Raw genomic sequence first — 25392 nt, 5'->3', positions numbered from 1 at the left:
GCTGATGATATCTGCTTTATTTTTCTTCTTTGTTGCTTGTGCTTTTGATGTCATATCTAAGAAACCATTGACTAATCCAAGATCATCAAGATTTACACTTATGTTTTCTTCTATGAGTTTTATAGTTTCAGCTCTTAGATTTAAGTCTTTGATCCATTTTTGAGTTAATTTTTGTATGTGGCATGTCCTAGGGACCCAATTTCACAATGTTGCATATGGATATTCAGTTGTCTCAGCACTATTTACTGGGATGAACAAGATCATTTCCTATCTGGTCATTGCTGGTATGTAGAAAATTATTGAATTTCATCTTTTTGTGTCTGCAGCTACTTTATTGAACTCTCTTATTAGTTCTGGACATTTCTCCATCCATTATCTAGGGCTTCTTAGGTAGACAATCATATCACTCACAAATAATGATAAACTTGTCTTTTGCTTCCCACATTTCTGACTCTCTTATTGTTTTCCTTTGAATTTCACAAGATTGTTGACACTATTCAAGTTGTGAGCACTGTTGTTTCAGAGGGATTCTTCCATTACTAAGGACCACCTCTGCCCCTTCATTCCAAGTAATCATTAGCTCTCACATTGTCTGCTGGATTGAGATAGGTATCATTTATCATGCTGACAAATCTCCTTTTATTCCTAACCACAGAGAGTTTGCATTAGGGGGCATCTTATCAGGATAATGATATCATTTTCCTCTTGTGTCCTATTCATGTGATGAACAACATGAATACACTTTTACACTAATCCCTGTTTGTATAAATGAAGTGTCTCCCAGCCAGTGGGAACAGATTAGTTCACGTGAATAGAAACAACTCAGGTTTCATTGATGCACGCTCCCACCTGTGTAACAGAAAACAGATGTCACAAGCTGAAAGCCAGTAGGTCATGTCTAGTTTGGCCTGTAAGGGATTCTAGAATACTGTTTTGAATTAGTTGCCAGCATTTAAAAATCAGGACATTTTTCACATTAATTCCAATTTCTAGTTTCTCTTTTAAAATCATAAGATCTAGCCACACCTATCTTGCATTTCCACACGGCCACCGTGGGTAGGAGCTGGGCCCAGAGACTCCCTTTAGCGGTCTCCTCATTTACCTCACTAGCATCTTGTCATACCCTATTGTCACCATACCTAGACATCAGGGCCAAGGCTCAGTTTCCAGTTTTTGCATTTGTGCAATTTTTGAAAATAATGAAATATTTATCAAAATCATGTCTAGCAAATGTAGAAAAAAAAATGAAAGAGGCCAAGAGAGCCATGTGCTTCTAAGAGAAAAGGGGGAAAGCATATTTCTAGGTAGAAGTAAAGAATATTACTATATGTTTAATATGCAAAGTGTGATTGTTGAAAGAATAAGACGTAAGGGGCCACCAGAAATGAAATCTAAGACTATGGAGAAGCTGTGTCTGGAAAGAGAATCTCATTGCACCGTGGGGTAGAAAAGGACTGACCTTTCAAGAAGGTTGATTTCAGGAGGTACTGAGCATAAACAATGCTGTTATGAAATGTCAGAATATATTAAGTGAACACCATCTCACCAGTTCTAGCCTGAGTTTGACCTGCCTGGCCCTTGGGGATGTTTGAGTTTCTGATCCCTGCTCCAGGTCCTCCAGCTTCCTTCAAAGCCTCCTCAGTCATCCCTGGGGTTCCGCAGGTTTGGCTTACAGTGGTGACTGTGCTGGGGTCAGCCTCCTTGTATTCCCCAAGGTACAAGGCTTTGTGATTTCAAATGCTTTTCCACAGGCCTACAGGGGTGAGAGTCATGGCACATTCCTGCCCCTTTCACTTGGTTTCTCGGCCCTTAATCAAAAGTTCTTTTTGCTTCTTCCTGAACCTCTTCCCTATAAGGTTCAGATGGCTCTTTCCCCATAAGGTTCAACCTATGAGGCTGACCTGGAATAGAAATCACACTCCCATCAGCAGCAACAGCAAGGGACTGGCTTGAGAGGTATGGGTACAGGTTGGTCCTATCTCCTTCAGCTCCTCCTGAAACATCCAATCTAAATTTTGCAATGGTGACCCATCAGTCAGACTCTACCCCTCTCCTATGATGACATGCTGGAATTTCCACTGGAGGTCACTCCCTATCTCAGACCCCAGGGCCTACGCAGAAAGGCCTCCATGCAGGCCCCTGACTTTTAATCAGGTCAATGTACACAGTGGATTATTGTGGGAGAGCAGTCCAGTCTGCATTCATTTGGGCTTATCCAGGGTGTTGGCATTCTTTGCACAAACTCTACTTTGTCACAGTGTATTACTATTTTAATTCAAGGCTGAATATAACTTGCACTTATTTAAAAAATTCTTTTATTCATGTATTTATTTTTTTGAGATGGAATTTCGTTCTTTTAGCTAGGCTGGAGTGAAGTGGTGTGATCTCAGCTCACTGCAACCTCTGCCCCCTGGGTTCAAGTGATTCTCCTGCCTCAGCCTCTCAAGTAGCTGAGATTATAGGTGCCTGCCACCACACCTGGCTAATTTTTGTATTTTTAGTAAAGATGAGGTTTTGCCCTGTTGGCCAGGCTGGTCTCAAACTCCTGACCTCAGGCAATCTACCTGCTTTGGCCTACCAAAGTGTTAGGATTACAGACGTGAGCCACCGCGCCCAGCCAAACTTTCACTTATTCCGTTTCAGATTTTATATCTGTGTCATAGAGAAGAATTCGCCTGTAGTTTTCTTTTTGAGTTTTGGTAACAGGTTAAAACAAATGGGAAGTTTTTCCAAAGTTTGTAAGATTTGCAACTTTTAAGTTTTGCTTTTTAAAGTCTGTGTTTTGAAATAATTTTAGATTTACAAAAAAAGTGCAAACTTAAGAGTTCCCATAAACCTTTCTCCCTGCTTCCCTAAATATTAGCATTGTATATAACAAAGTACGATTCTTGAAATCAGAAAATTAACATTGATACAAAACTATTACTAATCTACAGACTTTATTCACATTTTGCCGATAGTCCCACTCAATGTACTTTTTCTGGCCCAGGATCCAAGCAAGCCCAAATCCCTCACTGCATTTAAGTGTGTGTAACAATCTGTGACAGCCCTTGTTGCCTGACCTTGACATTGTTGAAGATTTTGTAGACTGCTCCTCGATTTGAGAGAGTCTGATGTTTTCCTTTTTCTTTCTTTTATTTTAGAGAAAGGTTGTCACCTAGGCTCTGTCAGCTAGGCTGGAGTGCAGTGGCATAACCATAGCTGACTGCAACCTCAATCTCCTGAGCTCAAGGGATCCTCCCACCTCAGCCTTCTTAGTAGTTAGGACTACAGGCCCATGCCACTGCACCCAACTAATTTATTTATTTATTATTTTTGTAGAAATGGGTCTTGCTATGTTGCCCAGGCTGGTCTTGAACTCCTGGCCTCAAGCAATTTTCCCACCTTAGCTTCCCAACATGCTGGCATTACAGGTGTGAACCACCAGCACCAACTCCTGATGTTCTCTTATGATGATACTGATGTAAGACAATTTTGGCAAGAATACCACAGAAACGATGTGCCTGTCTCAGCATCAAATCATGAGATGAATGTTATTGCTGTGTCTCCTTATGATAATGTTAACTTTGTTCACTTGGTTAAGGGGTTGTCTGCCCAGCTTCTTTGCTGTGTTTCTATTTTCCCTTTGTAACTAGAAAGTATCTTGCTGGGCACGGTGGCTCATGCCTGCAATCCCAGCACTTTGGGAAGCTGAGGTGGGGTGATCACTTGAGGCCAGGAGTTGGAGACCAGCCTGGCCAACATGGTGAAACTTGTCGCTACTAAATATACAAAAATTAGCTTGGCATAGTGGCACGTGCCTGTAGTCCCAGCTGCTTGGGAAGCTGAGGCAGGAGAATCACCTGAACTCAGGAGGTGGAGGTTGCAGTGAGCCAAGACTGCACCACTGCACTCCAGTCAGAGCAAGACTCTGTCTCAAAAAAAAAAAAAAAAAAAAAAGAAAAGAAAAGAAAAAAGGGAAAAAAAGAAAAAGAAAGTACCTCATGGGGAGCTACTTTAAGCAAATGCCCATCTGTCTTAGTCTGCTCAGGCTGCTGTAAACAGAAAACCATACGCTGGGGGCTTATAAACAACAAACATTTATTTCTCACAGTTCTGGAAGCTGGGAAGTCCAAGATCAAGGTACTAGCAGATTTGATGTCTGGCAAGGGCCCAGTCCTCACAGACGGCACCGTCTGACTGTGTCCTCATGTGGGGCAACACACGGTAAGGGGCAGTTCCCTTAGGCCTCTTTTTATAGGAGCACTAATTCTAATCATGAGGGCTCCACCCTCATTATCTAGACCTCATCACCTCCCCAAATGCCCCACCTTCTAATACCATCACCTTGGGGCCTAAGCTTCAATGTATGAATTTTGGGGGTTCAGACCACAGCACCATTTATCATCATAATTTTGCTCACTGTATTTAGCATCTACTGATGATTTTTTTTTTTAGACAGTCTTGCTTTGTTACCCAGGCTGGGGATCAAGAGATTCTCCTGCTACAGTCTCCTGAGTAGCTGGTAAGATTACAGGTACTCACCATTACACCCAGCTAATTTTTGTACTTTTTTAGTAGAGATGGGGTTTCACCATGTTGGCCAGGCTGGTCTCAAACTCCTGACCTCAGGTGACCCACCACCTCGGCCTTCCTAAGTGTTGGGATTACAGGCATGAGACACCATGCCTGGCCCATTGATGATTCTTGCCAGTAAAAATTATTACTGTGATGTTTACCAAATGGTGATTTTCTGCTTCCATCTTCTTTCTACATGTATTCACTGGCATTCCACTGTAAAAAAGTGTTGTCACATGCATACGTATATTTATTGCAGCACTGCTCACAATAGCAAGGAAAATGTAGCACATATATGCCATGGAATACTATGCAGCCATAAAAAAGGATGAGTTGTGTTCTTTGCAGGGACATGGATGAAGCTGGAAACCATCATTTTCAGCAAACTAACACAAGAACAGAAAACGAAATACCTCATATTCTCACTCATAAGCAGGAGTTGAACAATGAGAACATATGGGCACAGGGAGGCAAACATCACACACTGGGTCCTGTCGGGGGTGAGAGGCTAGGAGAGGGATAGCATTAGGAGAAATACCTAATGTAGATGATGGGTTGATGGGTGCAGCAAACCACCATGGCACATGTATACCTATGTAACAAACCTGCACCTTCTGCACATGTATCCTAGAACTTAAAGTTTAATTTTTTAAAAAATCTGTATTCCAAAAAAAGAGAAAGGTTGTCATTTCTCGCCATGTATTTATTTATCCAATTTTTTATGTCAGTATGGACTGTTGTAAATTACTTATTTTATTCTATGAACTACAATCCATAACTATCATTATTGTGTTACTCAACATGTTCTGGAGCTGGTCACTGAGAGCCCCTTCAAGTTGGTTATTGTGCTCTTTTGACAAACACTAATCATTTTTTGAGTACTTTATTATTTTCTAGTACCACAAGAAAATAATTTCTTAAAAAAAGATGTTCTAGATACATCTTGTTCTTTCCCTGTCATGATCCTTCAATCAGACATTCCTGCAAGGAGCCCTGGTTCCTTTTATTAGAGAATGATATTTAGAAACCAAGATTGGGAAGCTAGTTGTGCTCATTATTAGTGGGATATTATTACCTCTAGGTTTCCTCATCAGAGCTGGGAAATACACATGTATCTATATCTTCTTATCTATATTTTTATCTATGTATCTAACTATTAAAAACCATGAGTATATACTGATACCTCCAATTCTCATCTAACACCACAACATTCATTCTAGCTGTCCACCTTTTTCTTGTTTGTAACTTCCTTCCTCAACACCAAAGAACTTGGCTCTCCTTATTCATGCTATATTTACCTATTTGTTCAATCTTCATGTATATATGATAAATAGATTTGCTAATTAGAGAACAGACCCCTTAAGCAGCAACACCAACACAATGTGGTACAAGTTGTATGTGTTTTTTTTTTTTTTTCTGTCTTTAGCCTTTGTATCAATCCATTCTCATGTTGCTATAAAGAAACACCTGAGACTGGGTAATTTTTTTTTTGAGACAGAGTTTCCCTCTTTTGCCCAGGCTGGAGTGCAGTGGTGCAATGTTGGCTCACTGCAACCTCCAGCTTCCCCTTTCAAGCAATTCTTCTGCCTCAGCCTCTGAGTAGCTGGGATTACAGGCGCCTGCAACCATGCTCAGCTAATTTTCGTATTTTTAGTAGAGACAGGGTTTCACCATGTTGGCCAGGCTGGTCTTGAACTCCTGACCTCATGATCCACCTGCCTTAGCCTCCCACAGTGCTAGGATTACAAGTGTGAGCCACTGCACCTGGCCGAGAGTGGATACTTTTTATAAAGAAAAGAAGTTTAATTGGCTCACAGTTTTGCAGGCTGTACAGAAAGCATAGTGGCTTCTGCTTCTGGGGAGGCCTCTGGAAGCTCACAATCATGGTGGAAGGCAAAGTTGGGGCTTGCATGTCACATGGTCAGAGCAGGAGCAAGAGAGAGCAAGGGAGGAGGTACTACACACTTTTAAATGACCAGATCTCATGAGAACTCACTCTCAAATGGACAGTACCAAGAGGGACGGTGCAAAACCATTCATGAGAAATCTGCCCCCATAATCCAATCACCTTCCAACCCCACCTCCAGCAATGGGAATTACATTTCAATATGAGATTTGGACGGGGCACACATCCAAACTATATTAGCCTTATAGTAAGTAGTCAAAATATGGTTTTCTAGGTTACTTTGTTAGTTCCTTTTGCCTTCTTCCTCAATATGGTTACATCATTCATTTGTAATAGAGTTAGGTTTATTTGTTACTGTTCATATTCAATTTTGGGTTCCCATCACATCCTGATTGAAGTAAACTTACTGTTTTAGGGTGAGATGGGGATATGTGTAGCAGTATCATGGTCCTCAAAGTCATACTATACAAACAGCATGCTTGGAGAACTGTCATTGTCCCCATCCCTTCTATCCTCACCCTCATTCCCTCATTCTTTCCATACTATCCCTACTAATCCACTATAGGTAACCAATCTCATCAGATTCTTGTTTATCCTTCCTATACTTCTTTTTCCACAAATGAGAAGATACATGCATATTTTATTATTTCTCTTTTTTGAGGCAAAGTTACTCTTTGTTGCCCAGTCTGGAGTTCAGTGGCATGATCTCGGCTTACTGCAACCTCTGCCTCCTGGGTTCAAGTGATTCTCCTGCCTCAGACTCCTGAGTAGCTGGGACTACAGGTGCATGCCACCAGGCCTGGCTAATTTTTTGTATTTTTAGTAGAGGTGGGGTTTCACTGTGTTAGTCAGGATGGTCTCTCTTGTTTACATGAAAGGTTAGCACACTATATGTTTCACTGTAGTATTTTTTAAAAGCATGGTAGAATTCTGTCTTTCGAAATCTGATAGAAGTCAGGCTGAGGCAGGTGGATCATGAGGTCAAGAGATCAAGACCATACTGGCCAACATGGTGAAACCCCGTCTCTACTAAAAATTCAAATATTAGCTGGGCATGGTGGCATGCGCCTGTAGTCCCAGCTACTTGGGAGGCTGAAGCAGGAGAGTCGCTCGAACTCGGGAGGTGGAGGTTGCAGTGAGCCGAGATCATGCCACTGCACTCCAGCCTGGCAACAGAGAGAGACTCCGTCTCAAAAAAAAAAAAAAAAAAAAAAAAAATTGATAGAAGTTATCCATGAAACTACCAAGACATGGAGACTTTCAAGAGAAATGTTCTTTGATAATTTATACAATTCCCTGGTTATTGTATTTGTATCAAAATGTACAAATTTATACAATTGTATAAATTGTATTCAGGGTGTGTCTTTTCTCAAGTCAATTTCTGGTAATTTATGTCTTCCCAGGAAAGTTAAGATATTGAGTAGGAGATGCAAATCCTTCTTTGCTTCAGAGAAAATTTGCCTATATTTTATTTTCTCCTCTCTCTCCATGTGGAATTACTGTTACATGCATATTAGACCTCTATAGTCTAGCCATTATAGATCATCTTTTCTCTTCTGTTCTAGTTCATACATTCAGCTTTCTTCGGATCTTCTGTTCATTGTTTCTACTGAGATTTAAATTTAGCAAACTGAAAATGTTTCCTAATTTTAGTTTGTAATTTCTTAATCCACTACACTTGCAAGTGCAATATCCTCCCAAATATTATTAAAAACGTAAAAGAGAAATATGTTAAAATTGTTTTTCCTCTTCTTCTTGTGGAAATTTCATTTCAAAGGAAACTAATTTTCTCTGATCATGTTCCTTTCTGTTGAAAGTCTGAATCTTTTTGTGTTTTCATATCATTGGTTTTTCTCTCTTTGCTCATTTTTACCAGGAAGGAGTCTATATTTACTCTGGAATATAAATTGACGTGGTTCTGCTGATTATCATGAATAGTCGGTATTCAATCAAGTAAATAAGTGGAGAGAGGTATTTTAAGCAGGTGGAATAGAGAGGGAAGAGCATGAAGATAAAAAAGTCCAACGTCAGCAAGGCACAGTGGCTCACACCTGTAATCCCAGCACTTTGGGAGGCCAAAGTGGGAGAATCATTTAAGCCTAGGAGTTTGAGACCAGCCTGGGCAACATAGCAAGACTCCATTTCTACCAAATAATGATAATAATAAGCCAAGCATGCCTGAGCCAGGAGTTTGAGGCTGCAGTGAGCTCTGATCATGCCACTGCACTGGGCGACAGGGAGACCAATGTGGATTTTCTTTTTTCACATATTTTATGTACTGGGATATAACTTAGAAAGAGCAGAATATGCAACTTTTAAGTGAACATCTCACTAACTTGTTCATAGGTACACACCATTTAACCACCATCAAGATAAAAATACCACCCCAGAAAGTTCACTCTCTGTCTACTTTCTGGTTAAATTGTTCCCTGCTGCCAAGATAACCATCATTCTGACTCCTGTTGCTATAGATTAGTTTGCTGGTTCTTGAACTTCATATAAATGGAATCTTGCACTATATTTTCTTTTGTGTCTGGCTTCTTTTGCTCAACACAGTTTTTGTGAGATTCACCTATGTTGACACATGCCTCAGTCATTTATTCCCTTTTACCACTGAGTAGCAATCCAGTGTATGAATATCCCATACTTAAAAAAATGCATTCCACTGTTAATGATATTTGGGTTGTTTCCAGTTTGAGGCTATTAAAAATAAAGTTGCTATAATCATTCATATATACATGTTTCTGTGGGGATATATACATTCATTTATCTTAGCTATATACCTAAGAGTGGAATTTCTGGGTCCTAGGTAGATGTATATTTGACTTTATTAGATACTGCCTCAGTTTCCCAAACCCGTTGTGCCATGTTACACTCCTACAAGCAACATACGAGCGTTCCAGTTGCTCCACATCCTTGCCAACATTTGGTGTTTTCAGTATGAATTTTAGCTATTCTAACGGCAGTTGTCACTTATGGTTTAAATTTGCATTTCCCCAAAGACTCATCATGTTAGCACATGTGATTATTGGCCATTCTATCTTTTTTTGGTGAAGTGTCTTTTGCCCATTATTTATTTATTTTTTTGAGATGGAGTTTTGCTCTTGTAACGCAGGCTGGAGTGCAATGGTGCGATCTTGGCTTACTGCAACCTCCATCTTCCAGGTCAAGTGATTCTCCTGCCTCAGCCTCCCAAGTAGCTGGGATTACAGGCATGTGCCACCATGCCTGGCTAATTTTGTATTTTTAGTAGACATGGGGTTTCACCATGTTGGTCAGGCTGGTCTCAAACTCCTGACCTCGGGTGATTTGCCCAGCTTGGCCTCCCAAAGTGCTGGGAGGCCAAGCTGGGCAAATGAGCCACTGCACCTGGCCTCTTTTGCCCATTTAAAAATTGGACTGTTTGTCTACTACTTTTGAGTTGTGGGATTTCTTTATATATTCTGGCTATAAGTTACTGGAAACCCTACTATCCACTGGTGAATAGTAATGATGTCAATTGAGATAGGGAAAGCAGGACAAGGCATTTAAGAGAAGATGAGGAATTCATTTTAGGGCATGGAGTAATCAAAAGGCTTTCAGGTTGATTACCTAGGTATGGATGTACAGAGAACACTTGGAATTATAGATCTGGAGCTCAAGAGAGAAGTCTGGGTGATAGTTTAGGAAGGATCAGCATGATGGGAATGGATGAGATTGCCTAGGGAGAAGAGAAACAGCTTCATCTAAATCCTCAAGCATTGCAATGTTTAAGGGATGATGAAGAAATAAAGCCAGAAGGAGAAAACAGAAATCATGGTCAGAGGTGGAGGAGAAGTCAAGGAGGGGATTTTCAAGAAGGAGTGCCAAGTGCTCTAGTGAGGTAAGAAAATGAAACCATTGGAGTTGACATTGGGGTTTCCCTGGTGGCATCTGTTCAGAGTATTGAGGAATAAACGTAAGATGAGGAAGTAGAGACAGGGGTGGACTCCTCTTTGAAAACATTAGGCAGTGAAAGGAAGGAGAGTAATTTCAAATAGCCTTACATTTCAAAACAAAGCAACAAAGGAGTTGTACAAAGAGGTACATAATCAGATGCTGAATGAGTGACAGAGGTATCTTTCAGAGTCTTTCCAGCAGCTTTGGGAAGGTGGGAAATGGAGGATGGATAGGTGTCAGGTGCTGATCAGATCTGGGACAAGGAGACACAGACAGAACTCATTGTTGATGGGGTGGAATAACATGCAGGTGGAGAGGATGGGACCAAGTTGGCTTCCTGGGATGCTCAGCGCCCTGGGAGTGAGCACCAATGAGCCACTCTATTGTGGCTTTTCCTCCATTTTCAGAAGCCAGGTGCCCCATAATTCCTCTGGCAGATTATTTGCCTTCCTGAGTGCTCTCCTAATCCAACATTTCCATCTGACATATGCTGTGTCGTTCTTGCTACTGAATTCCTGATTCCAGAGCAGTTCTGCCCTTTTCCTCCTTTGCACAGTCTGTACCTTCCCTCTTCTCTTCTTCCTCCAAATGCCAGTATTTTTGTGGTGGAAAAGGTGGGGTCAGGGGAGACAAAAGACTAGAATCCTTATCAAGTCCTCTCTCAGCCCTCCGTGGCTCTGGTTCCTTCTCTGTGAAAGGGTGACTTGTGGGTTCAGGATGGTGGATGAGGTAGGAGAGAGGGTCTGAGTTCCTTCCCACCTCTAACGATGGCTGGAACCAGGCCTCTGTGTTCACCCAAGGGTACTTTCTGTTTCTGTCCATTTAGGGAAGTTGCTTTTTCTTGGTATTTCGGGAGTCAGGAAAAGAAAAGTCATTGGTGTTCGTATCTCTGAAAGCCTCAGGTAGGGCTGCGGCTTTTGACCAACAGTAACGGATGACCATGACCTTGTGGCTGAGTTTGCACGCCTCTAACAGATATTATGACACAGAGTTCCATTCAATAGTGGAAGTGGAGATTTCAGCGCTGCCCTTTGTTAACCCTCACATAAAGTGCTATTCTTTATTGCAAGGGCTGTCCAAGCAGTAGCCAATCTTCTTACTCCATTTTGTAAATGAGGGAAAGGAGGTATAAGAAGGGCAGTGTCCTGCGGGATTCCCTGAGGAGTGCTTCCAACTCTTGCCACGTCGTCTGTGGAAGAAAAAGGGGAGGCAAGAAAAGGGTCTTGACCCTGGAGGCAGCAACTCCTTCACACCCCCACTCCCTTCCCCAGGGGCTGGGAAGCAACTCAGGTGACAGTCGCCCACTCAGGTGCCGGCCACGGAGGGCGGGAAGTCCAGCCAGAGGATGGAGCAGCAGTGCTAAACCCTGGGACTGGCTGGCATTTCTAGGAAGGTCCCTGCAGAAGGGTGCAGGTCAAGATCCCGTCCGCACAAAAGGGGTGCAGGCATTTTAAGGGTTAAGAGCACCCAAAGAAAATAGAAATAGGAAGAGGAAGTGGGTCGCAGTGAGAGAAGGAAGCAGCTCGTCGGAGCTTCCTCTTTCTCGTCTTTCCCCGAAGCCCCCCCCTCCCAGGCCTATCCCCCCGCTTCGCAAAGCCCTGCTGCGGGGCCAGAGCCGCACTTCCGATGCGGGGTCCTAACCTCCCCTCACTGCTGGGGGCTTGCTGGTGCTCCGCGCGGGCGCCCCTCGGGCCACGGCCGTGCACCGGCCAGGGTCTGTTTCTTCCGAGGGCTGGCGAGTCAGCGCCAGGGCTGCTTCTCCGGACTGGGGGGCTTGACCCAGAGGATGCGGGGCCCCGCGCGCACCTGGCGGATGCTCACCGGGTGGCGGGAGAGGCCCGCTCCGCGGTCAGCCCCGCCCCGCCAGGCCCCGCCCAGCCATGCCCCGCCCCTGACATGCCCCGCCCCTTTCCCCGCCCGTCGGAGAAGCCCTGGCGAGGCAGATGCTGGGGCGCGCCGCGCGGCTCCAGCTGGGGCGCGGTGGTCCCGACGGTCACCCGAACCGCAGGGAGTCGCCGCTGGAGAGGGGCTCGGCGCCCGGCGGGGACGGCAGGTGTGTGGCTGGGCGGCCAGGGCGGGTACGGAGGGCACGCATGTGAGCTCCAGGCAGAGCCGGAGCAAGCTGGGGACCGTCGGGTAGAGTGGGCTCCACCGAAGCACGGGGACTCGACAGGTCCTGCTGTCTTCGGGCCCCGTGGTCTGGGCCCACGGCGGGGGGCAGCGGGTCTGCAAACCTGCGCTCCAGGTCACCCAAGAGACTTAATGGGCGTCGCGGGGACCACCCACCGTTATCCGAGTAACCTCTGCCGGGCGCCTCAGTGCAACTGTGTCCTCAGCCTCCTGCCTCCGACACAGGTCGCCCTGTGTCGTGGGGTCAGGGACCCTGCCCGCTCTGGCGGGGAACTGCCCATGAGCGTGGGCATCAGGGCTTCCTGTGCCGTCAGAACCAGGGAGTCATGGAAGTGCCGGCGTGAGGCGCCCTCCGTCGAGCTCAGCCTGCTAATTAGCCAGCCTTGGCCCCAGACGCGGCTGCTGTCCTAGAGAAATGCACGCTTGCCATTCTCAGAGGATCTGTGTTTACACACTGGGCTTCCCCGCGTGACTGTGTATGTGTGTGCATGTGCGTGCGCGCGTGCTGGCCCATCCTGGCATAGGGTAAATATACAAAATGTTCAGGTCAGTAGGAGGAAGGAGATTGTTCAGAAGGAAAAGGAAGGCGAGATTAAAGCAGCAGGATGTGGTATGAGTTAACAAGACTCTGAGTGGAGGGGAGGGTGGGTTCAGGCAGAATGAGGGCTAAAAGTAGGCCAAGCCTGCCTCCAAGGTCCCCTCTGGACTGACACCCTCGTTTTCCTCCCTGTCTTCTCACTCACCCTACACTCTCCTTCCTACCCTCTGGACCACCTGTAAGGCGCTGGCTCCTAGAGCTGACTGCACTCAGGATTCTCTTGGAGCCGGCTCTACAACATGGCTTTCCAGGGATGTGATCTGGAATCTGTATTCAAACATTTTAATGAGCTTCTGAAGTGATGATGCTGAAGCCGTTGCTTGGGAACCAAGCATGATGTGGACAAGAGACCCAAGTTCCAACCAGATCCAGCTGTGTGACCTGCAGCATCACACTGTCCCCGCAATCCAGCCTCAGTCTCCTTATCTGTAAAATGGACTCTCATACTGACCCACAGAGCTGTGTGGAATTATTATTATTGTTGAGAAAGGGTCTTGTTCTGTCACCCAGGCTGGAGTGCAGTGGCATGATCACAGCTCACTGCAGCCTCAAACTCCCAGGCTTAAGCAATCCTTTGCCTCCACCTCCCATGTAGCTGGGATTATAGGTCAGCACCATCATGCCTAGCTAATTTTTGTATTTTTTTATAGAGGCAGGGTTTTGGCATGTTGCCCAGGCTGGTCTCCAATTCCTTGAGCTCAAGTAATCCATCTACCTTGGCCTTCCAAAGTGCTGGGATTATAGGCACGAGCCACTGTGCCCGTCCCAGTGTGGAAAATTAAGTGAGGCATGTATGATGAGAACGGCTGCATGTGGGAGATGCTCCATGGATGTTTGTAGAACACTGGCTTCTGTGGTTCCTCAGTGTGGCTGCAGTGGTGCAGATCTTTACCTGGAGACCCATGAAAGACAAGACAGTTTTGGATGGTCGAGCTGTCTTCCTGCTTCAGGACACCTTCCCCTGCTTTTTGAAGCTGAATAAGCCAGGAAGGCTCAGGGTCTTTGTGTGCTGGGCCTCATTGGGGTTTTAAGAACCTCCCTCTTTCATCTCTAGCTTAGGAGAGGGATGATTCATTATCTTCCCTCCTCAGGCTGCAGTAGAAGCAGTCTCTGCCTCCCTGCTTGCCTTTCCTCCCTCCCATTCACTGCTTATTGTTGCCCTAAAGAGTAACAGGTGGCCCAGCTACTAGGGAAGCTTAAGTGGGAGGATTGCTTGAGCCCAGGTGTTTGAGGCTTCAGTCAGCTATGATCATTTCATTGCACTGTAGCCTGGGAGACACATAGAGACCCTGTCTCAAACAAAAGAATAGATTGGACACTAACTGGTGACATTGGGTGACAAGAGTGTTTGGAGTTGATGTTGGTGTGAAAATGAGAAGGCAGGGGTGCAGGCTGCTCCATACCCCTGTGTTAGCCATCCATCAGGGGCCTGCTGGCTGAGAAGTGGCAGAGGAGGAGAGCCAGGAGCTGTTTTGCCTGGGCAGCCAAGAGTTTGGAAGCCCCAACTTGGGTTCCACTGAGCACTCAAGCTGTGCTGACTTGGCCTTTCTTCAAAGAAGCTCATCCCAAGGGGCTGAGCTGGCTGGTCCTGTGGGACCTCTGAGAACCAGAACACCTCTTTGGCTTCAGCTGGTGAGCTAAGAGCCTGAACCAATGTATTAAGAAAGAAAGCTGGCCAGGTGTAGTGGTTCATGCCTGTAATCCCAGCACTTTGGGAGGCCAAGGCTTTGAGACCAGGAGTTGGAGGCTGCAGTAAGCTATGATCATGTCACTGCATTCCAGCCTGGGCAATAGAGTGAGACCCCATCTTAAAAAAAAACCTCAAAAATAAAATAAAAAAAAAAAAGAGAAAGCTCCTGGAAGAACAAGATAGAGTGATCCTTAGCAAATCAATGGAGAGGTTTAATTTGATTTTTGAGTTTTGGACATAGATGGGGTGGGACAAGACAAAGGAAATACTACATCCGACTTCTGCCCAAAGGGAAGATGATACCCTCCCACAGCAAACATATATTACGTAGTAGGATATTTCATCAATTTGAGGATGTGCGTATTTTCACATTTTAGCAACACTGAAATCAAGGTGCATGTTACTGTTTATGTCATCTTCCAATTATAAAAGGCAACAATATTTCCTCCTAGTGCCACACAAAATAATGGTGTATCTTACAATTGATGACATCCTAGATTCTGTTAAATATAATGTATTATTTACAGATTTGGGGGTGTTGGCGATACACAGGTTCACATGGAGTTATGTTGTTCTCTTTGCTTTCATTCATTAATTTTTCTGGCAGCTTTTCCTTCTAAGTATGGTAACTTTTCATTGTATTCCATTTTAAAAGGAATCTTTGACTAGGTGTGGTGGCTCACTCCTATAATCTGAGCACTTTGGGAAGTTGAGGAGGGCAGATTACCTGATATTGGGAGTTCGAGACTGGTCTGACCAGTATGAAGAAACCCTGTCTTTACTAAAAATACAAAATTAGCTGGGCGTTGTGGTGCATGCCTGTAATCCCAGCTACTCGGGAGGCTGAGGCAGGAGAATCACTCGAATCCAGGAGGTGGAGGTTGCAGTGAGCAGAGATTGTGCCACTGCACTCCAGCCTGGGTAACAAGAGTGAAACTCCATCTCAAAAAAAAAAAAAAAGAAATCTTTGTAAAATATGCTGCTTGCAATTATAAATGTAGCACATTGGATATGATGCAATAATTTCTTGATATTTTCATCAAATGGTTCTGGCCTGCCATTCTTTTTTGTACCCTGTGTCATTTTATCCATTTGTGGTTCTTTCTCTTTCATCCTGTTCCCATCCTCTTCTCTTCTGACTATGACTTCATGCTGCTGGGCACTGTGCTAAGTATGTCATGTCCTTTATTTTCACAGTCACATTCTGAGGTAGCTACAATTATTGCTCCCATTTCACATGTGTGAAAACCGAGGGCCAAGGCCACATGTGTAGGAGGTGCCAGAGCTGGGCTGACTCTGGCATCTGCTCTTAACCAGATATGACCAAGTTCAAGTGGTGGCCTAGGTGCTCCTGTAGGTGTCGAGTGCGTGCCCCATATAGCACCATTTGGGGGGCATGAATTGTGGTCAGGAGGTGCTTTTGTTTGGCTGCCTGCCTCTAGGATAACATCTAGCTTCTGGATAGTTGAGGTTATTGGTTAAGTGACTTCCAGATAAGTGAGTCACAGCTACAGCAAGTTACACCCAAAAGGGGGTTGGGGGCTGATGAATGGGAAGAAATGGATGACTTTCTTTCTTTCTTTCTTTCTTTTTGGAGACGGAGTTTCTCTTTGGTGCCCAGGCTGGAGTGCAGTGGTGTGATCTCGGATCACTGCAATCTCCGCCTCCCAGGTTCAAGCAATTCTCCTGTCTCAGCCTCTAGCTGGGATTACAGGCACCTGCCACCACACCTGGCTGTTTTGTATTTTTAGTAGAGACAGGGTTTCACTGTGTTAGCCAGGCTGCTCTTGAACTCCGGACCTCCAGTGATCCGCCTGCCTCAGCCTCCCAAAGTGCTGGGATTACAGGCATGAGCCACCGCGCCCTGGACGAAATGGGTGACTTTCATGGCACAGAGAAGATCCTGGGTCCTTCTTGAGTCTTCTGAGTCTACCAAGTGGGATGCTGGACTTTGGGCACTAGAGTTTGGCATCCGTGGGAGACGCCTTCTTCCATGGGAGCTTCTCTCCTGCTGCCATGGTGATGTAAGATAACACATCTGCTGAGTCACTTTTCTTTTTTATTTTACTGTACTATTACTTTTTTAGATGGAGTTTTGCTCTTGTCACCCAGGCTAGAGTACAGTGGTATGATCTCAGCTCACTGCAACCTCTGCCTCCCAGGTTTAAGTGATTCTCTTGCCTCAGCTTCCCGAGTAGCTGGGATTACAGGTGCCTGCCACCATGCCTGGCTAATTTTTGTATTTTAGTAGAGATGGGGTTTCACCATGTTGGCCAGGCTGGTCTCGAACTTCTGACCTCAGGTGATCTGCATGCCTCAGCCTCCCAAAGTGCTGAGATTACAGGTGTGAGCCACTGTGTGAGTCACTTTTCAGCTGAAAGCCCTGCAGAGTGGCATGTGTCTCCAGAGATGATCCACACCCACCACCCATCCCAGGTCCGCCCCTCTTGCGTCCTCTCCCATAGCCTGACCAGACAGACCTCTGTGCCTTTGCAGGTGCTGTTGCTTCTCCCCAGATTGCCTTTCCCTGCCTCTGCCCGCCTGGTAAACTGCCAGTTCCTCCTCCGAGCCCAGCTCAAGCCTCATCTTCCGAATCCTTCCCTGACGCCCTTCCTTGCCTCTCAGCACTGACCACCTCCTCCTTCTTCATTGTGCTTTCTATGTCTTTGCACCATGGCACTGACCACCCTGGCCTACCAGTGACCTGGCACAGCTATGGCCTGCTCAGCCCAGCCACCTGATGTTCAGCATGGCATCGAGCTGTCAGCCTGAAACTCCCTAGGATCTTAGGCAAGGCGTCCATGCACAGCGACAGCAGAAGTTGCTAGATCACAGGATGGGGTGGGGGACTAGGCTGGGGGTGGGGTCCAGAGGGAGTGGTGTGCTTTTCATTTTCATGTCCTCTGGAGTCATCTTGTAGTTGTTGTTGACCTAGGCAAATGAGCTTGTGTGGTTTCCTTGTGGGGGCAGGGCTGGAGTGTGAGGGCTGAAGGTGGCCTCACATGGAGTCAAGGGGTCCTGTTTCTGCCCGGCTCCCCAACGCCTAGCCATGTGATCTTGGCTAAGTCCATGTTCCTCTCTGGATGTTCGTGTCCCCATCTGTAAGATGGAAATCTGACATTCGATGCTTTCTGTGACCCCTGCATCATCACTAACATTTCACTTGTTCATTCAACACTTCTGCATGGAGCACAGCTTCTGTGTGTCAGGCATGTGCTAGGTTCTGAGGATGCCAAGCAAGACAATGTTCCTGCGCCGTGGAACTCACAGTCTCGTGGACAAGATACGCAACACACATATTGTTTAATTATAATTGTGAGAATTATGGGACACTGTGAGATTACGGAAAGGGAACTCAATATAGCTGGGGGGTTAAGGAAAGGTTTCTGTGAAGAAGTCGTATTTGAGTTGAGACTTGAAAGATATAAAAGAAAATCATAACAATGATAATAACAATACCTACCATTGAGTGAATACTTGCTAAGGGCTCTTTGGGTGTGTTCTCTCTGGCATTCTTTTTAACAGCTTGTGTGTGGGGTATGTGGGCTCCCTCTCCTGTGAAGATCAGATGATGACACTGCTGGTGAGCACCCTACTTGGCGTCTGACACAGACCAGGGACTCATTTCCACTTTCCTCGTCCCTCCCTGTATTCCAAGTTCCAGCTTATGGACGCTGAGGTCATAAATACTAATGAGGGACCTGTCTTCTCCTTTCTACTGACCATCACCAGATAGCATGTCCCACTCAGGATAGCATGTCCCACCCACTCAGGGTAGCATGTCCCGCTTAGGAGGCCTCTGCATTTGTGTGTCTCTATCAACAGCTCAGGGAATTCCATCCACAGAAAACTCCATGGTGCTGTTTGCCAGGCCTTCATTCTGTCCCTCTTAGGAGCCGCTGTTCTGGGAGGGTTCAGAAACCCTGCTGGGGACTGTCTGTCTCATCTAGGACATCACTTGTCCAGCTTCCATACCCTTCTTTCTCCAAAGCTGTCTCCCCAGAACCATGAAGTCTGTGCAGATGTATCACTGGGTTTTTGGTCTGGGCGTGTGTTCCTGCGTGGCTTGGTGGTTTGGCTCTTGTCAGGCAAATCTCCATACAGCCACTTCCACCCAAGCCGACGAGCCAGCCAGCCTCCTGGGGATACGTTCTGCAACAGCCAGATTGCATCTACACTTATGGTCTTCAAGGGGGGTCTCAATCTCTCTCTAGATAGTGGGCCCCTTTGAAAAACTGATGGAGGCGATAGATCATCTCCTCTCTCATCCCCTATAAGCACATGCGCGCGCGCGCACACACACACACACACACACACACACACACACACACACACACAGTCTTACTCTCTGAAGGTTTTGCATAAAATTCTAAGGTCTTCTTGGATCTCTGCAGTTCACCAAGGGACCCGGGTTAATAACCCCTGTTCTAGAAAACAACTTTCTCCATGGTGATTTCTTTGGATTATCCCCATCACAGCTCCCTGTGGGAGGAAGCTGTTGTGAGAAGCAAGCTGGGGGTAGTGATTGATAATGAAAACTGTATAGAGGACCCCAAAGGTAACTCACCGGTGAGAACCCTGAAACGGCGTGCTGGGGGCCGGCTGTTGACTGCACACTGGGCCACCACTCTTATGTTGGATTTCTCACCAAGTTTTGAATTCAGCCCATTCCCAAGATGATTAAAGACAAAGAGAGAACATGTGTCTGTGGCCTCACACATAAATGTAAACAGTCTATGGATTGCAGAGGCAGGCATGGCTGTCTCTTTGCCACAAAAGTCTACAAGCTCTCAATTTCCCAGGGACTGGTATGAGCTTGCAGCTTTGTTTCTCTGATCCAGTCAGAGTTCTTTAGAACCAGTGCCTCGATGTAAAGCGCCATGTGTGAAGTACTTTTTCTTCAATTCCTCATTTCTAATTTTCTTCAATTCCTCATTTAAAAGCATGAATGGATGTTACATTTGTCAAATACTTTTTTAAAGCATCTACAAGGAAACTCTTGTATTCTTTCACCTTGTGATAGATTTATGTGGCTCATTAGGTCATTGGCTTCCACATATTGAGCCCTCTGCATTTCTGGAATAAACTCAGTTGGGTCAAGGTGCTTCATTCTTTCAATACTGTGCTAGGTTTGATTTGTTGTGATTTTCTTTTCTTCTTCTTCTTTTTTTTTTTTTTTTTTGAAATAGAGTCTCACTCTGGAGTGCAATGGTGCAATCTGGCTCACTGCAACCTCCACCTGCCAGGTTCAAGCAATTCTTGTGCCTCAGCCTCGGGAGTAGCTAGGATTAAAGGTATCCACTACCACGCCTAGTTATTTTTTGTAGGGACTGGGTTTCACCATGTTGACCAGGTTGCTCTTGAACTCCTAGCCTCAAGTGATCTTCCTGCTTTGGCCTCCGAAAGTGCTGGGATTATAGGAGTGAGCCACCACACCCCAGCCTTTCTTTAGGATTTTTGCAGGAAATGACTTTGACCTCTATTTTCCTTTACTGTGTTGCTATTGTCAGTTTTTGATATGCTGACTTCGCAAACAATTTTGGAAGCATGTTACCTTCTGCGCCCTGTGACAGCTTACAGAGAGACTAGGGAATGAGCTGCTCCCTGGAAGCTGGGAGAATGGCTGCTGTCTTGAGGTCTTCCACTGTGGGATTCTTGGCTCCCCACTCCCCAAGCTTTCTTCTTTTCTCTCTTCCTCAGTGCTCCCAGGTATACACCTGTAAACCTGAGTGCTCTCAGGCTCATGCCCGAGAGCCATCTTTGATTCTTGGCTTGCAATGTTCAGCTGCTAGGTCCCATGGGTCCTTACTTTATATGCCCTTCAGCTTACAAGAATGCTTATTTCCATGCTGAGCTGCGCAGATCCATCATGAGTGCATTCCAAGTGCTGCATTTGGGGAATGCTGATCAGAATTGCTTGAACTTGGCAGGTGGAGGTTGCAGTGAGCCAGGATTGCACCACTGCACTTCAGAGTGAGACTCTGTCTCTTGGTCAGAGAAAGGTGACCAAGATGGCGATGACAGAATATGAAGCCATTAAGAAGTAGTGATGTTTTTCTCCAAGAAGAGAAGGTGGGGGAGAAATGGTATCTGTCTTCAGATGTTTGACGAGCAGTGCCCTTTGAAGAAGGTGAAGACCTCTCAATTGGGAGTCATTATCCAGGATGGAAAAGGGATGGTGGAAGAAAAATTGTAAGAAAATAGACGTCAGGTCACTAGAAGGAGTATCTTAGAGAAATTCAGAGCAGATCAGCAGTGGAATAGGAGGCTTTGTGGCGGTGAGTTTCCCACTGGGAGAAGTATTCAGGGAAAATACATGTTATTTTTTATAGAAATGATAGCAGTGAGAAAGAGACCAATATAGCTCATTTTTAAAGAGACTCTAGTTCTCTAAATGATGGTGGGCATGTCTGACTGGTTGTGTAAACACTGGTTGTTCTGAGAGAATAATTTGAATTTAAGTAGTTCAGTGACAAATGAACAAGTCCCAAAGCTGGGCAGTTTGCTCAGAAATCCCACAGCTCTGCTCACAGTCTGTTTCTCTGTTTCTGGCTGTTAGAAAACCATAGCCATTCGGCCAGCGTGGTGGCTCATGCCTGTAATCCCAGCATTTTGGGAGGTCAAGGCGGGAAGATCACCTGAGCTCAGGAGTTCAAGACCAGCCTGACCAACACTGAGAAACCCCGTCTCCACTTAAAAAACAAAACAAAATTAGCCAGGCGTGGTGGCACATGACTGTAATCCCAGCTACTTGGGAGGCTGAGGCAAGAGAATAGCTTGAACATGAGAGGCAGAGGTTGCAGTGAGCCGAGATCGAGCCAGTACTCTAGCCTGAGCAACAAGAGCAAAAATCTGTCTCAAAAAAAAAAAAAAAAGAGAAACCCATAGCCATTCATGGACATTGGGGTCCTCACCCACATCCTTTGCTGCTGGGAGCATGGACTTTTCTTCGGGTCTCTTGTTCTTGGCTCCTTCTGATACATAGTAAAATAAACTAATTGAACTCCATTTCAAAATCACCTTCCTCTGTGAGTGTCCCAGATAAGATCTTGGGGCCAACCTATCTAACCTCCAGGCTGAGCTGGGAATCAATGCCTTCTTGTTCTTGGAGTTTTCAAGCCAATGTTTCATAGGCCTTTGCCCTGTGCATTCACTTCTGTACATGCTGGGAGTTTCATTTTGAGAAAACAAAAAGCTCTGAGCTCTCCTTGGCCTGTTATTGTGCTTAAGAGAACACAGGGGGCTGTGGTGTGATGTACGGGCTACAGGATGGGGATAGAAGATGTAACTTCTAGTCCTGGTCCCTAATTTCCTCCTTGTCTCACTGAGTCTGTATCCTCCTGGACCAGTTGGATTCACTGATTCTGACCACCTGTGAGTTTTCAATGCCTGCTCTCCAAGAGTCATCTTGTGGGAGCTGCTCTGATGGGCTGAGCAGAGAGGGGACCTGCTGCATCCCTCATAGTGCCACCTTATGGCAGGACTCCCAGTGACTGCAAGTCCCTCTTCAGACCCCAGTGGCAGAAACCCCACCCTCCAGCCCATGTTCCTGCTGGAAGTCTTCCTTTCAGGTCACTGGTGCCTCTGTAATGGCAAGTTTCAATAGTCTTTTCCATATCTGTATCTTTTTTTGAAGTTTCCATAAAGTCTGATGCCCAGCATTTTTTTTTTTTTTTTTTTTTTGAGACAGGGTCTCACTCTGTCACCCAGGCTGGAGTACAGTGGCATGATCACAGCTCATTGTAGCCTCAACCTCCCCGGGCTCAGATGATCCTCCTGCCTCAGCCTCCTGAGTAGCTGGGACTACAGGTGCATGCCACCATGCCCAGCTAATTTTTTTTTGTGTTTTTGCAGAGACAGGGTCTCACTATGTCGCCCAGGCTGTTCTCAAACTCCTGGGCTCAAGCAATCCATCTGCCTATCCCCTATTTCAACTTAAGCAATGTCCAGAGCCCAACTCTGCATCCACAAAGCAGGCTTCCTCTGCAGACTTCCCCATTTCTGTCTCTATTGAAACCAGACTCCCAGCCTTGAAACCGTGGACTCATCTCTCAGTCCTCCCTCCATCTTCCTCGTTCCCCACTCCCCAGCTAGTGTTGACAGTGCTTCCTTTCCTCATGGTTCTTATTTCTCCACTTCCCCATTGTTCTCTCTGCTACCCAATGGCTTTCCTCACCAAATATGCCTCTGGTGGATGCTTTGGACTGCAGGCTTTTCATCTCTTCACCAGGAGATTCTTCTTATGAAAACTTCTTTCTCAGTGTTCCGATAACTTTGATCACACTCCACTGCACAGGAAAATCCAGAGTCCTTAGTCTTCAGTTCGAGTTTCGAAGTTGAGTTCCACTCCTTTCTCCATGAATCCTCACTCTTTCCTGCTGCCAGACTGCCTAACTCAGTTCCCTCAAGGCCTAACCTGTGTTCCTGCCTCACTCATCCCATTCGCAATGAGGGGAGCTTCCCAACTATGTTGTTCAGCGCTGACTCCCCAGTGCCTTGCAGGTGCTAGCATTCATTGTTCAATCAGTGCTTGCTGAATGAACGATTGCCTGGTGGAGCAGCCGGCATGGAAGAGGCCCAGGTTTCAGCCTTGGATGACTGATGATCACACAGGCTGGGCTGCTCCCCATCTGAGACCTCTGTGGGGGGTTCAATCATCCTCCCCTCAAAGACCCTCCAGGCATGTCACTAGTCTGTGCACAACTGCAGGGGCTTCAGACACCTGTGGCTTTGTGATCCACTATGAGCAAGGCAGGTGTTCTCCTTTGGGCTTCAGAACCCCGAGCCTCTTGCAAACTCCAGGTGCTGAGAACCCTCTCCTTGGGAATCTTCTTCTTTTTCTTTTGTGACAGAGTTTTGCTCTTGTTGCCCAGGCTGGAGTGCAGGGGCATGATCTCAGCTCACTGCAACCTCTGTGCCTCCCAGGTTTAGCAATTCTCCTGCCTCAGCCTCCCAAGGAGCTGGAGTTACAGGCGCCTGCCACTACGTCAGGCTAATTTTTGTATTTTTGGTAGAGGCAGGGCTTCGTCATGTTGACCAGGCTGGTCTCAAACTCCTGACCTTAGGTGATCTGCCCTCCTCAGCCTCTCAAAGCGCTGGGATTACAGGTGTGGACCCCCGCGTCTAGCCAGAATCTTCTTAGCACCCTCCCATTTAGTTAGATTTGAGACAAGCACTTAGCTAAGTCTGAGAGCAGGGGAAGCCCTGGGGAACCTTCCCCCACAAGCCACTCCCAGTCTGGTGACAGCTTCTGCATAAGAGCCTGGGGAAGTGTCTGTTTGCAACATGGTGTTTACAAGGCAGAGGGGCTTCCTGTCCCGCCCGTGCCAGGCTGTGGGGCAATCAGGAGCTGTGTTTTCAGAAGGAGTAAGGCAAAGAAACTATTGAGGATTTCTGGGGATTCTTCCAACATCTCCAGGTTGTGCCTGGCCTACTTGACCCTGGAGGACAAGGGAGATATAAAACTCAGGTGTAAAAATTAAAGTATTATTAACAGTGGTAAATTTGCATATTGTCCTTTGCAGCTTGCAAAAATACAAAGCTTTTTTTTTTTTTTTTTTTTTTTTACAGATGTGGCTCTCTCTCTCAGTCTAATGTGGAATGTTTTAGAGCAAAAAAAAGGCTTCTTTTTCTCACTCCAAAGCAGGGAGCATGGGTCAGAGTAAGCAAGGACAAGGTTACTTCTTTTCTTTTCTTTTTCTAATTTTCTTTGAGACGTTGTCTCTGTTGCCAGGCTGAAGTGCAGTGGCTCAATCTCGGCTCATTGCAACCTCTGCCTCCCAGGTTCAAGTCATTCTCCTGCCTCAGCCTCTTGAGAATCTGGGACTACAGGTGCCTGCCACCATGCCCAGCTGTTTTTTGTATTTTAGTAGAAATGGGGTTTCACCATGTTGGCCAGGATGGTCTCAATCTCCTTGTGACCTCGTGATCCTCCTGCCTCAGCCTCCCAAAGTGCTGGGATTACAGGCATGAGCTATCACGCCTGGTCTTTTTTTTTCTTTTGAAAGGGAGTTATGCTTTGCACAGGAAAGAGGGCTTTCTGGGGGAAGGGGAGAGCAGTGGAAATGACTCTCCAGGAGAGGTAACTACCTGATTCCATTTCAGAGCTCATGCATGATGGAGAGTGACACTCTCTCTGTGCATATCTGAGAAATGGGCTGAGGAGGCTGATGCTGGCCCCTCTGTCTCCTCCAAAGACTGTGGCAGCCCTGGGGCACACACCTCCCATCTTGGAACCATTGCTGTGGCACTCACAGAAACACCAGCTTGTGTCCGGAGCCCCTTGTTGTCTCTTGGTCCCCAGTAAAAGTATCCGGAAAGGTCTTGGAAGGTGGGTTGGGCTTTCTCGGCCCTGTGGACAGGAATATAGTCCACTTCCCCTCTTCAGTGGGTGGGTGGCCCAAGAGTGGGTGATGGAAAGTTGGGGCTCACTCTTACCACCTGACTTCTGAAGACCTGAGGTGGTTTTTAGTGGTGAATCCTTTCTCTGAACCCATTTGATGCCAAGTGTGAGCTGCCTAGCTGCAGGGCCAAGGTGATAAGGCTCCTGTGAGTTCAACACATTAGCCTGTGGGTCACGATGCTAGGACAGTT

General features: G+C 46.1%; 1 protein-coding gene across 5 annotated transcripts in view; it reads left to right on the top strand.

The window, feature by feature from the left end:
- The first annotated feature begins 12296 nt into the window (after positions 1-12296).
- Positions 12297-25392, top strand: part of PIK3R5 (phosphoinositide-3-kinase regulatory subunit 5) — an 82525-nt gene continuing 69429 nt past the window's right edge. For all 5 annotated transcript variants that reach the window (XM_035300011.3, XM_035300010.3, XM_054255837.2 and 2 more), the window contains exon 1: positions 12297-12434. The gene's annotated coding sequence lies outside the window, so the exon portion shown is untranslated. The remainder of the gene's footprint in view (positions 12435-25392) is intronic.

The sequence above is a fragment of the Callithrix jacchus genome, chromosome 5 (genome assembly GCF_049354715.1).
Source record: "Callithrix jacchus isolate 240 chromosome 5, calJac240_pri, whole genome shotgun sequence".
Taxonomy (NCBI): Eukaryota; Metazoa; Chordata; class Mammalia; order Primates; family Cebidae; genus Callithrix; species Callithrix jacchus.
This window is presented reverse-complemented; position numbering and strand designations above follow the sequence as displayed.